This window comes from Triturus cristatus, chromosome 4_2 (genome assembly GCF_964204655.1).
Source record: "Triturus cristatus chromosome 4_2, aTriCri1.1, whole genome shotgun sequence".
In the NCBI taxonomy this organism is placed as follows: domain Eukaryota; kingdom Metazoa; phylum Chordata; class Amphibia; order Caudata; family Salamandridae; genus Triturus; species Triturus cristatus.
The window spans coordinates 500,266,185-500,283,241 of record NC_140586.1 but is presented as its reverse complement, the minus strand read 5'-3'; the positions used below and the strand labels follow the sequence as shown (position 1 = coordinate 500,283,241).

The 17,057-nt window shown below is 44.4% G+C and overlaps 1 protein-coding gene across 3 annotated transcripts in view; it reads left to right on the top strand.

Annotated features, from left to right (window-relative positions):
* The window catches only part of DNAI3 (dynein axonemal intermediate chain 3), a 958,656-nt gene that overhangs the window by 572,336 nt on the left and 369,263 nt on the right, over positions 1-17,057 (top strand). The gene's annotated exons all lie outside the window — the stretch shown is intronic.

The following is a 17,057-nucleotide window of genomic DNA, read 5'->3' as shown; positions in this document are numbered from 1 at the left end:
AGTTGTCGACTTTGCATGCTTTGAAGTCAAAGAAGCACAAGAAAAAGAGAAGACATGGTTCTCGACAGCATCGCTCTAGAGATGTCATCTCTCCATCGACTTCTCCATCTCCTCCAGCGACTCCGGTTAACTCTCCGGTGCTGACAGATTCTCTGGTGTGTACACTGACGCCGAAGGGTACTACTGTGCTTAGTTCTTCACCAGCGCCGAGGGATTCTCATGAACCAAGGGAGCCCTCTCCTGTGCCTGCGACCTCTCCTGTCTTGGGTCCGACATCACCGGCGCCTTCTCGGCCTCGTGTGGATCCAGATACGGCTTCTTATCCACCCTTTCCTGGGCTTGAATCGGATCCATCGCATTTCCTTAATGCAATGTATGGCATGTTTGCCAGGGCAGCCTACCCTACCGGTGCACTGTCAGGCTCCGTGGGTCCACTTGCTTTTAATTTAGTGTTCCTCAGCAATATGCTCAGGCACTTTTCTTGCCCTTTATGTCGACGGCGCTGTCCTGGAAGTTTCCAGCTCCGAGGTCCTCAACGCCGTTCTCTCAGTCTCCGGCTCCATCTGGTGGTCGTTCTTCATCTAGACTTCAAGCGGCGCCGTTACCCATGTCAGAAGCTCTGGCTTCGACGCCGGCACCAGTTTCATCGGCACCGCATGTGGCTCCATCGACGCCGGTTCCCATTCCAAAGCTGAGATCTAGGAGAGAGGCACAGAGACTGTTACAGGAAGAGGAATTTCAGCAGGATGAGACTGAAAAAGGTGAGATTGAAGTGGATGATTTTGAAGGCCTTTAGGAGGCAAGTAGTTTAGATACTTCCATAGAATGGGAACTTTCTCGCCAAAGGCTTTACCCTCGCAAGATATTGCACCATATCATGCAGTTATTAGGAAGGCTGCTGAACTTTTAGATCTTCAGCAAACCCACTGCTGATTTCAGACCGAATATTCTGACAAAGGTATTATACTCTCCTTCCTCTGTGGTTGAGCCTTTTTTGCCATTTAATGAGGCTTTGACTGAGCCTATTTTTGAGGTGTGGAGGAAGCCCCTTTCTGCTCCTGCAGTTTCATGGACTATTGCAAGAAGGTACAGGCCTGCTACAAATGAACCTGCTTTTCTTTCAGCTCATCCTTCTCCTGAAAGTTTAGTGGTGCAGGTGTCTTGTTCAAAGCATTCGGCGGGGTCTTTCCCTCAGATTCCTGGAGACAGGGATTCTAAGAAACTGGAACAATCAGCCAAAAAGGGTTTCTCCTCTTCAAGTATGGCTTTGAAATCCACCAATGCAACATCCTTGTTGGGGAGATACATTCATGCCTTGATGGACTCGGCAAAACAGTTGGTTCCAAAGTTGCCGGAGAATGATCGAAGCTCCTTTTTAGAGATCATGTTGGATACACAGGCGGCTGCTCGCCAGGTTATCCAGTCTGGTTTGGACACTGCGGATTCAGTGGCAAGAGTGATGGGCTCTTCTATTGCTACCAGGAGGCATGCCTGGCTTAGGTCTTCAGGGTTCTCTCCTGATGTTCAGAATACTCTTTTCGATCTTCCATTTGATGGATCCAAGCTTTTTTGGGAAAAGGCTGACTCTGCGCTGCAGAGGTTTAAGGACTGTAGAGCCACGGCTAAATCTTTAGGTCTCCAGTCCCAAACTATAGGGTTTGGTTTTAAGATGTATCCTGGTTTTGGCAGGATGTCTTCCTTTCAAGGCTGTCAACAGCTTCAGCAGCAGCAGAACCTCCTGTACAAATCTTATAGAGGAAAGAACAGAGGTCGTCTGCGGGGTGCAGCCCATCAATCTCCTCCTCTTCCTCTTATGCCCCAACCACTGGTGTCACTGGAAAGCAGTAGGGGTGGCCGGAATTTGCGAAATTCACTTTCGCAAATTATCGGGAAAATGTTGAAAATCTCCGCAAACACGCGGAAATATCGCGAAGATGCGGAAGTTTTTTTCCCGCCTGTTCGCGGTATTTTCTGCGTGCTCGCGGCTCCCCAACTTACCCATGCGGTTGCTCGTGGGCGCGGCCATCTTGTTTTCACTTGTCTCGCGGTGCATGATCGCGAGAAGAAAGACGTGATCGCACGACGCATGACGTTACTGCGGGCGCGAACTGTCGCGAGACAGCGCAAATGGCTACCAACAATCCAACATCTCGTGGAGAACGCCACCGGATCGGGAAAACTTGTCGGCGAACGCGGGGATTCAGGTAAGGTGATCGCGCGCACGCGAGAATGTATTATTTTACAGCGCGAGCAAGAAACAAATTATCGCTAAGCATCGGAATGCGGAAATTTTGACATTTTCGCGCTTTCCGCGGAACGCGAAAATGCCAAATTATCGCAATTTCCGCGAACGGAACGGAATTTTGGCCCAGGCCTAGAAAGCAGCTCTAGATCCCCCATCTTGGAGCATGCTGGTCCTGTAGGGGGTCGGTGTCCCATTTTCTACAAGATTGAAAATCTATCACACTAGACCTTTGGGTTTTGAATCTTGTGGAAAATGGGTACGTCCTTCCCTTTCGGGAGTTTCCTCCTCCTTACCCTCCTCGCCAGGGCTGGTGCTCAGAGGACCACCTGCTGCTTCTACAGCACGAGGTTCTTTTGTTATTGCAGAAAGGTGTGATAGAGGTGGTCACAGAGCAGGAAAGGGGTCAGGGATGCTACTCCCGGTATTTCCTGGTCTCCAAGTAGGATGGCAGGTTAAGGCCTATTCTGGACCTCAGGGTCTTGAATTTTTACCTCAGGCAGGAGAAATTCCAGATGTTGACCCTAGCGCAGGTTCTTCTGGCACTGCAGCAAGAAGACTGGGTGGTGTCGATCAATTTACAGGATGCGTATTTTCACATTCCTATCCTGAAGTCGCATAGGAAGTATCTTCATTTCACGGTAGGGTCCCAACATTACCAGTTTGCGGTCCTCCCGTTTGGTCTTACTTCAGCGCCTCGAGTCTTCACAAATGTGATGGCGGTGGAGGCAGCACATTTCAGGAAGTCGTGGATTCCTGTTTTCCCTTACCTGAAAGACTGGCTGCTCCAGGCAAAGTCTCCAGAGATGGTGCTTCATAATCTGCAAGTAACAGCGCGGCTGTTGTACGTTTTCGGTTTCTTGATAAATGTACCCAAGTCTCACCTGGTGCAACCTGTTCATAGGGGCAGTACTGGATACTACAGTGTGTCGAGCCTTTCCACCTCCGCAGAGGATTCTCGACATCCAGGAAATTATTCCCTTGTTTCACAGTGGAGCGGTTGTTCCAGTCCTGAAGGTCCTACGCCTCCTCGTCTGTTCGCTTCCTGCATTTTGTTGGTCAACCATGCACGCTGGCACATGAGAGCACTCCAGTGGTGTCTCCGTAGGCAGTGGTATCAGCACAACGGAGAACTCAGGGAGTCAGTCAGGATCTCCAGAGAAACTGCAGCAGATTTATCTTTGTGGAGTGTGCAGGGCAACTTGTGTCAAGGAAAGCCTTTTCAGCGTCCTACACCGGTGGCCACAGTGATCACAGATGCCTCCACTCTAGGGTGGGGTGCTCATCTGGGGGATCTAGTGGTCAAAGGACATGGGTCTCCAGAGGAAAGGTTGCGTCACATCAACCTTCTGGAAGTGCGGGGATACGTTTGGCGCTAAAGCCCTTCTTTCCATCCTTTTGCAGTCAGTCAGTTCAGGTCCTGACAGACAACTCTACCGCGATCTGGTACATCAGCAAACAGGACGGTTTAGGGTCGTCACGCCTCTGCAGAGAGGCTCTGCGACTCTGGTCCTGGGTTCAGGGCCATCAGATTTGTGTGATGGCAAATCATCTTGCCGGTGTGCTGAATATATGTGCGAACAGTCTCAGTCGGCATTACTCGGCCGATCAAGAGTGGCGGCTTCATCCAGAAGTGGTCCATCTCGTCTTCAAAATGTGGGGATTTCCTCCATTGGACCCCTTTGCCACTCAAGAGAACGCGCACTGCCCATCGTTCTGCAGTCTCCAGTTTCCAATGCAGGGAGCTTTTCAGTTGGATTTGGGTTCGCAGCTCCTTTACGCATTCCCCCCATACCCTTGATTCCTCGAGTTCTGGGGAAGATTCGCCAAGACCAGGCCCAAGTCATATTGATTGCCCCAGATTGGCCAAGAAGGGTGTGGTTCACAGACCTGCTTCAACTCTCGTTGCACCCTCCGCTTCTTCTCCCTCTCAGGGCTGATCTCCTCTCGCAGTCCCAGGGGCAGGTTCTACACTCCTACTTCCAGAGCTTGCACCTTCATGCCTGGAGATTAAACCGGGCAATCTGAGTTCTTTCTCTCTCCCACCTGATGTGGTGGATGTTATTTTATTATCCAGGAGACACTCCATCAAATCTATGTATTCCTCTAGGTGTTTCAAATTTGTTAAATGATGTGGAGAGAGGTCCATTGATCCTTTGAAAGCCCATTTGTCTAACATTCTAGAGTTTTCTCTTACTTTGGACCAGCAGGGTTGTGCTGTGGCTACAGTAAAGGAATATTTTTCGGCCTTTTCTGGCTTTTCTGTTTGTCGGACCAGCCATCTCAATTTAAGTTCCCCGTTGTTATGAGGTTCATTAAGGACCTTTCCAATAGGTTTCCTCCCACTCCTTTCATTATACCTCAGTGGGATTTAAATCTTGTTCTTACATTCCTAATGGGTTCTCCTTTTGAGCCTCTTCATAGTTGCCCGTTGAGGCCTCTTTCTTTTAAGACGATCTTTCTGATCACCAATACCTCAGCCAGGAGGGTAAGTAAGCTTCAGGCTCTTAGTTCTAAACCTCAGTTTTTGACCATTCATGCAGAAAAGATGGTTCTCAGGACCAAGGCTGATTTCCTGCCTAATGTGGTTACTCCTTTCCATATTGGGCAAACCATTACCTTACCTAATTTCTATCCTCCCCCTTCCAAGGAGGAGAGACTTCATTGCCTGGACCCTAAGAGGGCTGTCAGTTTCTCTCTGGACAGAACCAGTGATTTGAGACTGGATTCTCAGCTCTTCGTGGGCTATGTTGGGCGGATGAAGGGCAAGGCTGTGCACTAGCTGACTCTTTCCAGGTGGATCATCTTGTGCATCAAGATCTGCTACACCCTGGCCAAGAAGGAGCCGCCTGAAGGTATTCAAGCTCATTCCACCAGAGCTAAGTCTACTTCTTCTGCTTTGGCTAGAGATATTCCTGTTGTTGACATTTGTAAGGCAGCAACTTGGGCCTCCCACCGCACCTTTGCGAAGCATTACTGCTTGGATTCGAAGGTTAGGAAGGATGGCCATTTTGCGCGCTCTGTGCTTCAGGATTTTTTGGTATAGGTTGGTGGACACCCTCCTTTGGGAGTGGTACTGCTGCGGGATTCAATTCAAAAGGTGAGGAATCCACAGGCAAATGTATCCATCGGGAGAACAAGTTACCTACTTTCCGTAATGCTTTTTCTGGTGGATACAGTATTTGCCTGTGGATTCCTCACTGTCCCACCCTCCTCCCCGTTGTCCACCTTCGTATACCAAAGGAATTATTGATTATTTGACATGAATATTTACCTGCGTCTGTTGATTGCCTTGCTATTGATTTATAGGAAATGCTTTGTTTCTGTAGCTTTTCCTATTTTTTCTTAATACGGTGTGTATTTGTGTTTATATTGTATACTGTGTATACTTCAATTATGTTGTCGGTCCACCCATTCACCTCGAAGGCAAAGAAAAAATGGGTGGAACTGACATCAGCACGCCGATGAGGTCTACCTGTGGCTCCAATGACGTCAGAGGAAGTCGCGAGCAGAGCCGTGCCATTATGACGTCCTCGTCTACGTGGGAGAGCTAGGAAAAAGGTTTCAGCTGAATGCTGCCGCAGGGGAGAATTCAAAAGGTGAGGAATTCACAGGCAGATACTGTATTCACCAGAAAAAGAGTTACCGAAGGTAAGTAACTTGTACATCTCTGCTGTGCCTGAAGATCCTAGTACATTTCTTCATTTTAGTTTATAAGAAACAATATTTCCTGAACACAGCAATTTGGGGAGGTAGATGCCACATGGCAGCAGAAAATGGCTTCTGTGAGGAAGAGTGGGGTCATCAGCTGTAAAATAATTGGAGCAGAGTGAAAGACAGCTCGCTCACGGTCTGCCAGTATATATGCGTTCTTTTTTTTATAACTTTGCTGCCAAAGAATAATGTAAAGAATAAAGACTCCAGCTTTCATCATTGATGACCATCTGGCAGATTTTGAAAGCGCTTACATGGTTAAATCAGCTTCTGTAAAGATACCTTAATGTCTTACAAATCTCTGGTATAATACTGGCAAATAGCTCAGGTGGTAATGCACTGCTGTAGTGGTCTGTGAGTAATCTCGTGCAAGAGGTTTTAATCGTCAAAAAATTGTTTCGAGGGTTAATGTGCCTCCGGCAAAACACTGAGTTTATTCTTCAGCTCAAAGGATTGTATTCAATTAAGCACTCTGCGTTTGTTGCAAAACTCCTTGTGTAAGTGACATAAAATAAATTGAATAGCTGCATATATCCTGCAAGAAACACATTTGAATCCTTGCATAGTCAATATTTTTTTATGTGAAATGAATAGCATGATGTCCATTGAGTTTGTATCATGTCGCACAAACACACCACATCCCCAATGATTTTATAATTCTTGGCCAACTTTCTATTAACCAGAAGTGGCTGCTACCAAACTGGGGCTGTGCCGTGGGGGGTAAGAGGGACTCAAAGGGTGGGAAATAAATAAAAAATGAAAAGCACTTACTTGAGTACGACCGGCTGCCGCCTCATCCGGCAGCAGGAAGCACACAGTCTCCAAGAATCCCCTAACCAATCATAACGCTGCGTTACACCATCAATGTGATTAGTCTGAATGCCATGGTTCGGCGCTCAGACAGGGGCTGGGTGGCTGTGCATGTTCTCCATCCAGGTTGTGTGCCGGAGAAGAGAAGAGGATGGAGAAGAGGTGTCAGCCTGCCATACCCAGATAAGTGTTTTCATTTTCTTTCACCTTCCCACCACCCCCGTTCTGTAGCAGCCGCTGCTGTCTGCTGCATCTTTCTGCGGCAGCATGTGTTCCAGTGTCAGCACCCTACACTGGAACAAAAATGGAGAGATTAGCTGGGTCAAAACCCAATACCTTTCCAAGAATATGGATTGAACTAGGAACCAGACTATTTGCCCTTTGTTCCACCACGGATGAACTCCATTCTGTTTGCAAAATCCTCAGCACTAGAAAATTACCTCTGTGCATCATTATTGTCATCATCAATTAACTGCTTTTCTACCTGGCAATCCATCCAGAGTAAATCTGTTCTGTCATTGCAGTTAAGCATGATGTTTCTATCTTGTAAAATAATGTCCTGGTTCCTTTCACTTTCCCTTTCCTTATGTGAGTGTGCACCTGATGTACCCTAAAGCTGGAATTTTTATTTATTGCATATGGTTTTTACTATACTTATTTCCAAAATCTGCATTTGTTTTTTACCTAGTCATTATATTGCTTTTTTAAATATCGGTTGCCTTTCAAGTGCCTAGTGGAATTGCTTGAGGACCAAAAACTACTACTCTAGATATTTTAGCAAAGCCTGCAACACAGATATGAGCAAAAGCTACTAGTACTTGATAAAGTACCACAAAAACTATTTCCATTAGTAAGAATGTAATTTGCCCATTATTAATACTTCAACTCTCTCCATTGGGTGTGGGTTAATCCTAGGGTTCATACACATACTAGTATCTTGTGGAGAGAATTTACATGGGTCTACCCTAATACTATGACAAAGTTCTTTTACATATCTAACAGGATTACTACATTGCTCTGTTTTTTTTTTAAAGATGTTGTTCGTAGACCTCGGCGGAGGTCAGTAGCGATATATAAATATGATACTAACGGACTCTGCTGTAGTACGTCGCAGAGTTTTATAGTATATGTAATTGGGAGACGATATGAGGATTGATCACGCTTTTAGGACCCTCAGAAGGGAGTTGATCAAATTGTGTCAGTGCTTTCTGAGGTCCTTCAGGTAGCTGGTATATTCATAATGAAAGTATTTTATCTACCTTCATCAAGAAATAAAGATATCCAATATGGGTAAAAGAAATTTTTTTACAAAACATGTATTCAATCTGGTGTACCAACTACAGTTATACAATCTGAAAAGAGCAATAGACCCAAAGTACATCTTAGAGGTATGCTATCATGTTACCAATACATAAACAACACTCAAATCTGCCTGAGGATTGCTTCTCCTGATGACATATCTTCTTGAAAATTAAAAAAAATCTTGAATCAGTCGAGAAATGTACGGTGTTGTTTTATTTCACATTAAACCCCATGAAAGCAGAGTTTTTTTTATACTGTGTTTCTCTATCATAGCCACACTTTATATCTCTTCACCGTAGAGCACCACATCGTCTTTTTTTCCACAAGCAGCTTCTTTAGGCTTAAGTCTGGACTCTTATCACAACATCCGCGACTCAGGAAAACAACCTGGTATTGCTTGCATATTCAAAGAAAATCAAACCTCGTGTCCAAAAGAAAGGTTTTAGAAAATGTGTTCCATTCACATTAGCATAGTAAAAGCTCTGTTAAAGGATTTACTGAAATCCAGCTATTTCTCTTACCACTTAGCAGTTTAAAATTACAGCTACAAAGATACCAGAAACATAAATCTCAAATGATAAAACTTCTCAGACTCCCACACAAAGCCTGCCTTATTTTTCTTTTTTGCTTGTGAGTATTTGTTGCTTAGCTTAGTCATTCCAGTTCATAAAAATATATTCAAATACAAAAATCTTCAATCATTTGCAGGCAGTCATTTTAAAACTTTATATAAAGATAATCAAAACACCCGAATTCCGGTTTGGAGCTTAGATTTTTGGTCAGCTTTATGGAGAAAGTTCATTCTAAGATGTGTATTGTTATAAAATTGAATCCTGATGGACAAATTGAACTACTTTACCATTAAACTTCCTGATCTCACAGGAATTCTTTTTCCAATCATTATGTAGATGTCCATTGCCGCTAAACAGTAGTGCTATGTTAGCTGAGCATGTCTAATATTAGCAGCATGTATCAACTTTCAAAACATGCTACTGCATTTTATCAAATTAGGCCTCTATCCATCATATATGAAAGGTGTGCTAATCATTGCAGGGGCTCAAGTATTCGAAACAAATTAACCCAATGCCTATTGTTCTATTTATGACTATTGTGGAAATGTGGATTTTCCTGGTCAGTTATGTCCCCTATCTTGGACCCCAACGGTTCTATGTGCATGTCACAAGTACATGTATGTTCCCCCCAGTTCCAGTATTGATGACGCAAACACATGTGCGTCCACCGTCAACATGTCCTCTGTCAGATCCGCCATGAATGGGCTGGATATTCCATTCCTAAATATGAAAGGCCACCGGCTTTATATGGTTCACTTATGCCATTTTACAGTCCAGGCAAGTAGGCCCTGATTCTGTCATCAAACTCCTCTTGCCTTCTGCCTCTGAAAGCTCCAGCCCGAGCCTGCATCTGTGACCATGAACTTTGTCTCATTCTCTGCGCGGCTCACGAAGCCTGACATCAGCCTATTCCCTGCCAAGAACTGTATTTCACCTTCGAATTATCTGCTTCCCCCTCAGCCGACGCATTCCTGCCTAGTAGCTTAAGTAAACATTCTTCCAGTTACCAAGCAAAAAGGCCCATCTTCTCTGTCCTCATGCAAGTAATTCATAGCCCTGTTACCATGGAATATTCCTACCCCCTCGCATTCAGTGTAGACACTTAGACGCTTGTACACGCACGCACAGTCAGTATAGAATAGATTCTGTCCGAGAGTCCTTCTTTTATGGATAACATAGTTCTTTAAACATAGGATGTTAGATATGATTTGGGATTAGGTTGACTTGACCCCCCAGACTTCTCGTCTCCACATATAGAGCTAAATGTCAAGTCCCCGTCACCCCCTAGTTACACGTCAATTACACGTCAGACTGCTGCGCGCGCATCCATGCCAAGTATTATCTTATAGATCCACCTATACATGACATCACAACCAATCATGTTCCTTTTTACTCATTATTACACCCATTTTCGGTTACGCAAACCAAACGTCAATGTCCTTATCAATTGTTACGCCTACTGTATTCACTTCATTATAATGTATGTATTATAAAAGTTACTGCTTGTCAATAAAGTATGTACTTCACTTCCTGAACCCCCGTGGTGATGGAACTTGAAGCATCCGATTATAATCGACTACCGGAATAAAGACCATTCCGAACCTCTAATATCACGGATTCTGCCTCTCATTTCATTGAGCTATTTTATAATGTTCCTGTATCAAATTCAGTCCCGGTAAAGGAGAAATATTTACCACATGATGGCGCCCGAATAGGGACACTTTCTCATCTCACGCGCCGGCGGTGCGTTGTAGGCCCGGTCTCCTGCCACAGCTGGACGGACAATAACGCGTACCAGCAGGATTTCCTGTATCTCCCTCCGGTCAAGCGGGGGCGACTGAGACTGCAATCAACACCCAGACGAGGCGGTGAGAAGTGCGAAGTATCCCGACCAGAGCCTAGCTGAGAGAGCAAGATCCGAGGTATACAGAGACCCACCAGTCCGAAGTCAAGCCCAGTGTCCGACGAATCGAGTCGAGTCGAGTCCAGTCCGGTTCAAGTTCAAGTTACTGAGGCCTTCCGTTTCCGAAGCTACCCGGTGAGTACCATTGCTGGGGAGGCATTTCTGACGTGCACATAGGTTGTGCCGGTCAAGACGGGTTTGGGTACACAAATCCGGTCTGCACTGTTTTAGCAGTGTATCTGTACTGTTTAGCAGTATATCAAGTATTCCGAAGTATTCCGAAGTGTCTAGTTATTGTCTAGTTATTGTCGAGAATTAAGCTTGGTGATTAGTTATGCAGACGATCATCATTGTTGTTTCAGTTAAAGGTTTAATGTTTAATGTTTAAAGTGTTTAAGTATATCGTGGTATGAATGACTGTTCATTATCGTGTTTATTGTATTAAGTCTGTTCAAATTCAAGTCAAAATCAAGTATAAGGTCAGTTTTCAATATGCCGCTCTTTTCGAAATTAAGACAGATCACTACCAGAAAAGGGGTTCTCGAAGAAGCCGTCCCTATTCCTCCTAGGGACACCCCAGGGCACTTTATGTATCACAAACATGGCTTAGACGCTATATTATTTCTTGATTTATGGGTAGACTATACCAAGGGATTACCAGAAAGTCAGAGGTGGCCCACAGCAGGGACCTGGGATGCAGAGTGCATCATGAAAGTCGAGGAAGAGTTATGGAAAAGGAAAGTCAGACAGTCACAGAAAGACGCCGTTGAATTATGGCGTAAAGAATCACATAGACGAACAGAAAAAGCACGTAGACAGGAAGAGAAGAGTAAAGAGAGTTCCAATAAAGTTCGAGAGAATCTATTAATTGAGGAAGGTATCCGAGTGAAATCAGAACAAGTAGACAGACAAAGAAATGCCCTTATGAATGGTATGTATCCCCTTCTGGCCGAAGGATTACCTAAGGCTACTCCAGAAACACCAAAAGACTTGCCAACCCCATTGTTCCCAATAAAGGTACATCCTAAGGGGCATCCTAGAACCGCAGAAGATGTTTTTCTTTCCTCATATTTAGATGACGCAGCTCCCGAGTATGCTAATTCCGCCCCACATAGACCGCATACCAGGGAGGTTCAACGCCAAGATCCAGTACCCGTATCCCTACAGCAACAAATCGAGTCACAAGTTCCGGCAAGCACATCTGTTTCTGTATCCGCTCCTACAGCTACTTCTATGGCTGTGTCCACACCTGTAGTTGCTGTGTCACGTTCGACGAATCCTTTTACACCCGACGCCCCAGATGGGGCCGCGGGAGGAGCTACCAATGTCTTTTCTACGCCACCCAGAATAAATAAACTTACTTTTCAAGAGTCAGCGCATTCACGTACACCCAAACTCCTTAGTACCCGTGCGCTTAAGGAACTTCTTATAGATTGTAGATATGACCCGGTGCCTGGAAAGGAGGACGAAATGACCCTAGCATCATTGCGTATCAGACGAGCCGCAGTGTATTTAGCGAAGTTACCAGGAATGACTGCGCATCTAGATAATATATATCATTTTGTCCAAACAGGGCGAGATCCAGAATGTATTTACAGAGCTATGGAATACCAGAAAGTAGAGATACAGGGGGAACTGTTACGTTTCCTCATAAACTGTGTGATCAGAAATCAAGACCGACCGGGGGTAGACCCGGAAGCCATGAAAATTCTTACAAGATGGAGCCAGAATATATCAGAAGGGAGACATGATAAACAAAATTGTATAATAGCCATGTGCCGAAAGATCCGTAAAGAAATAGAACGCCTACACGAAGAGAGATTAGAGACAGACGAGTTCGAACAAAACGAGGAAGAAGGGTCAGGACTGCCCACAGAACAGTCAGACACCATAGCCTATGTAGGTAGAGGAAGATCTTGTAATAGGAATCAGACTAGATATCATACTGACTCAATACATCCGACATGTCCAGATGATAACAGGAATTTTCAAATACCTATAATTAACATAAGGTCTAACGAGCATTCGTTCCAAACCGCCGACAAACTACTCCGAGAACGAAGGGGTTATCATTTCCTCGATTCTATGGATGAACAAGATTTAGCCAGGGCAGCTGTCCATTGGGTGGACAGTCCCGGAAAATATAGTGATGATACAGTAGTACGCACATTTTTGAATCTTACCCCAGATGAACAAAGGTTAGCTGGGATTTATATGATTCAACAACTCATTATACTATATCGGAGTCAGCATTCGGACCCTGGTCCCTTGCCTGACATACTGACTGAATTACTTATGAATAAATGGAGAGGTCCAGGTACTGAATTAATTAAAGAAATTCTAGAATCAAGAAAGCAGTATATTCTTTTTGTATGTTCAGAACATGTTCCATTGTCCGTCAAGGAAAGAACTACGTATCACATAGATAGACAGAATCCCTTACGAGAAGTGCACCCAATAAAGGGTGAGGACAATGAGTTTAAACGCGTATTTGTATATACGCCTATATCGAAAATAGAATTGTTAGAAATGAAGAAAGTAGTACCCAGTCATGACAAGGACCCAGCGGGGTTTCACCGAGAAATTAAAGACATGTTACTCATGGGAGAGTATACCTACCCCGACATTATGACAATATTAAAGGTGTTGATGCCTGCTGGCATTTATGAGAAACTCAAAGAAAAAGAGTGGGAGGTAGGTGATCAAAAGATAGAATGGTCAGCATTAGAAGCAGAAGAAAGGGCCCGAGGTCCAGGTTCAGGGCTTGGGGACAAAACTAAGGCATTACCAGGACTACTAGTACAGGTACTGCCACGTTTATTAACTACGAAAAAGGAAGATTGGGGTACAATTTCAGCCTGTAAACAGAAGCAAGATGAAGACACTAGTGATTACTATGCCCGTTTTGAAAAATGTTTTGGTATAAATAGTGGCATAAAAGCAAGTAGCGAATCCTACCCACATCTGTTTGTAACAAAATTAGTAGAAAATGCTCTGCCCCCAGTAAAGAATAGAGTATTAAAATTCGAAAGTACCTGGCAAGGTAACACTCCAACACAAATGTTACAAATGTTACAGTACCACCACAATAGAATTAAAGAGGAACAAGAACATGAACACAGACGCATGAAAGACACGAAAATGAAAATGCTAGTTTCCCAGACAGTTCCAGCTGAAGGACATAAAAAGGGTATGACACATTCCGATTCAGCAGGACCTGTAAAAGGGACATGCAATTATTGTAAAAAGCCAGGCCATTACGTACACGATTGTCCAGTTTTAAAACATAATATCGCCATAGGTAAAACACAAGAAAGATCACGGCCACTCAGACAAGATCAGAATGAACAAGGAGCTATGCAGCATGCCCAGGCCATGCCAGCCGCACAACAGCCAATACAGTTTGTGCCAGCTGCACCCCCATTGCCTGTTGCTGCCACACAGACAACAACACGACAAATGTATCAGACCGCACAGTATGAATATCCAGAGTATCAGCGTTACGCATGAACTAGCCTAGAGAGGGAAGTTGACTTACCCCTTATCGAGATTCCTGTAGATCAAGAAGGACCTTATGTACACAGTAAATTATTAGGTCAAGATAGAAAATTTTTACTCGATACAGGGGCAAGTCGAACAACTATAAAACGTAGTGAAGTTCCAGGGGCACCCCTCTCAGGCTCACAGAATATTTCCCTTGGTTTTTCAGGAAAACCTATTGTTAATGAAGTGTCACAGCCTCTTCCACTTACGATAGGACCTCTGACCCGAACTACAGATTTACTGCTTACTAAATCATGTCCAGAAAACTTGTTAGGAATAAAAACGTTGAAAGCCCTAGGAGCCATAATATGTTGTTCTCCGGAAGGAGTAAGGTTGTTTTTACGTGATTTTAAAGGTCACTATGTATCTAGAGACATGGATCCCCGACTGCAGACTTTACCTACACATCTATGGGCACAAGGCCCTACTGATGTTGGTTGCATGAATATTACACCATATCGAGTCACACTAAAGGCAGGAGTGGTGCTACCACGAATGCGACAATACAAGCTACCACCAGATGCTGTAGCGGCTTTACTACAAATCATTGACGAACTCATTGCCCAAGGAGTAGTTGTAGAAACAGACTCCAATATATGTAATTCACCGATAATACCGATTCTTAAACGAACAGATCCTACAGCGCCGCCAGTATATCGATTGGTTATTGATCTGCGCGAGTTAAACAAATGCATTGTGCCACAATTCCCTGTGGTCCCAGATATCTCGTCATTACTGACAGCCATTGATTCCGAAGCGACATTCTTCACTGTAATCGATCTCAAAAATGCCTTTTTCAGCGTCCCAATAGACTCGGAAAGCCAATATTTGTTCGGATTTAGTTTAAATGGACGTAGCTTTAAATTCACCCGCGCACCTCAAGGATTTACAGAAAGCCCCAGCATCTATAGCCAAGCACTGAAACGAGAACTTGACAGTATCCACATGCCAGTTAACACCACCTTGCTTCAATACGTCGATGATCTGCTGATCACCGCAAGAAGCGAACCTGAATGTGAAAAAGCATCACTGACAGTTTTACAATTTCTAGCCGAAAAAGGGCACAAGGTGTCCCCTTCTAAGCTGCAATTCTGTGCCCAGCGAGTTGTTTATCTTGGACACTCGCTGGACAAGGAGGGAAGGCAGCTTACACCCGACCGCATTCAGTTAATTGCTAACATGTCAATACCCAAGACACAGAAGGAGGTGCGGGCTTTCATAGGCCTCACTTCATACTGTAGACAGTGGATCCCGCAATATGCATTTCTAGCAAAACCACTCATTCAGTTAACCACACAGGAGGCAGCCACATCGACTGTTCTCCCTTGGACTCAGGAACACACACAAGCTTTTGAAAACCTAAAGAAAGCTTTATGTCAAGCACCTGTTTTAGCAACACCATGTTACAGAAAACAGTTTACACTCTTTGTTACAGAACGCGAAGGTACTGCTTTGTCAGTACTCACACAGGAACAAGCAGGAGCACACAAACCATGTGCTTATTTTTCTAGTACATTAGATCCCGTAGCTCAGGCTTTGCCTGCATGCCTAAAATCAGTAGCAGCAACAGCTTTAGCAATCAGACAAAGCGATGCCATAGTGTTAGGACATCCATTGACAGTTCAAGTACCACACGCAGTAGAGGTTCTTGTAAATAGAACGCAAACACAACACTTGACCGTAGCACGACTTACAGGGTATGAACTTACATTGTTTCAGCCACATATAGAAATAAGACGCTGTAACACATTGAATCCTGCCACACTTTTGCCAGTAACCGGAACAGACCCACTAGCCCATGACTGTATTGAAGTTATTACTGTAACGACAAAACCCAGACAAGACTTGACCGATGTTCCATTGTCAGATCCAGACTTGACATTTTATGTCGATGGTTCATGCATGAGAACAAGTACAGGAGAGTTAGTAGCCGCTTATGCAGTCACAACAGATACTGAAGTCATTGAAACTAATCGTATAAATACTTTGTCAGCTCAAGCCGCAGAGCTCATCGCTCTGACACAAGCCTGTATTCAAGCCACGAATAAAAAAGTCAACATATACACTGATTCACGTTATGCATTCGGAGTTGTACATGACTTCGGCGTGCTGTGGCGAGAGAGAGGTTATTTAACTTCCCACGGTGCCCACATTCAGCACGGACCCCTCATTCATGCATTATTAGATGCAATACATCTACCCACTGCAATATCAATTATGAAATGTAAAGCTCATACGAAGGTTACTGATACCATTTCCCAAGGCAATGATCTAGCCGACAGAACAGCTAAACTGACTGCTCAAACTCAAACCCCCGATATGACAAAGACAATAGTCCCGACACCGACACATTGTATGACAGTTAAAGATCCTACTCTTGACGTAATTGACATACAGACACATGCTACACCGGACGAAATAAAGAAATGGACTGAATTAGGAGGGATCCAAACGGACCAGGGATGGATGATGAAGGAAAGGTCTGTATGGTTCCTCCCTGATTCAATGGTCCAAGTCATAATTAACACTATACATAGTCCAGCACATTTAGGAGAAAAAGCTATGCTAGACAGCATTCAACACATTTGGTTTAATAAACATTTACGAGCAGCCGCAAAACAAAAGGTCCGTACCTGTATGATCTGTTGTCAGTTCAACCCAGGAAAAAGTGTTCCCGTAGAACAGGGTGGATTTCATCCTCCTGATCACCCTTTTGAAGTCCTACAGATGGATTATATCCAGATGGAACGATGTCGAGGATTCAAATATGTTCTCGTAGTTGTCTGCGCTCTGTCCCGTTGGACGGAGGCATACCCGGTTTCAGATTACACTGCCCCGACTACTGCCAAACAGTTGGTTCGAGAATTCTTCCCACGATACGGTTTACCACGTGTTGTCTACTCAGATAACGGCCAGCCGTTCTCATCCGAACTAATGAAACACGTTTCACTTTTGTTAGGTTATCAGTGGA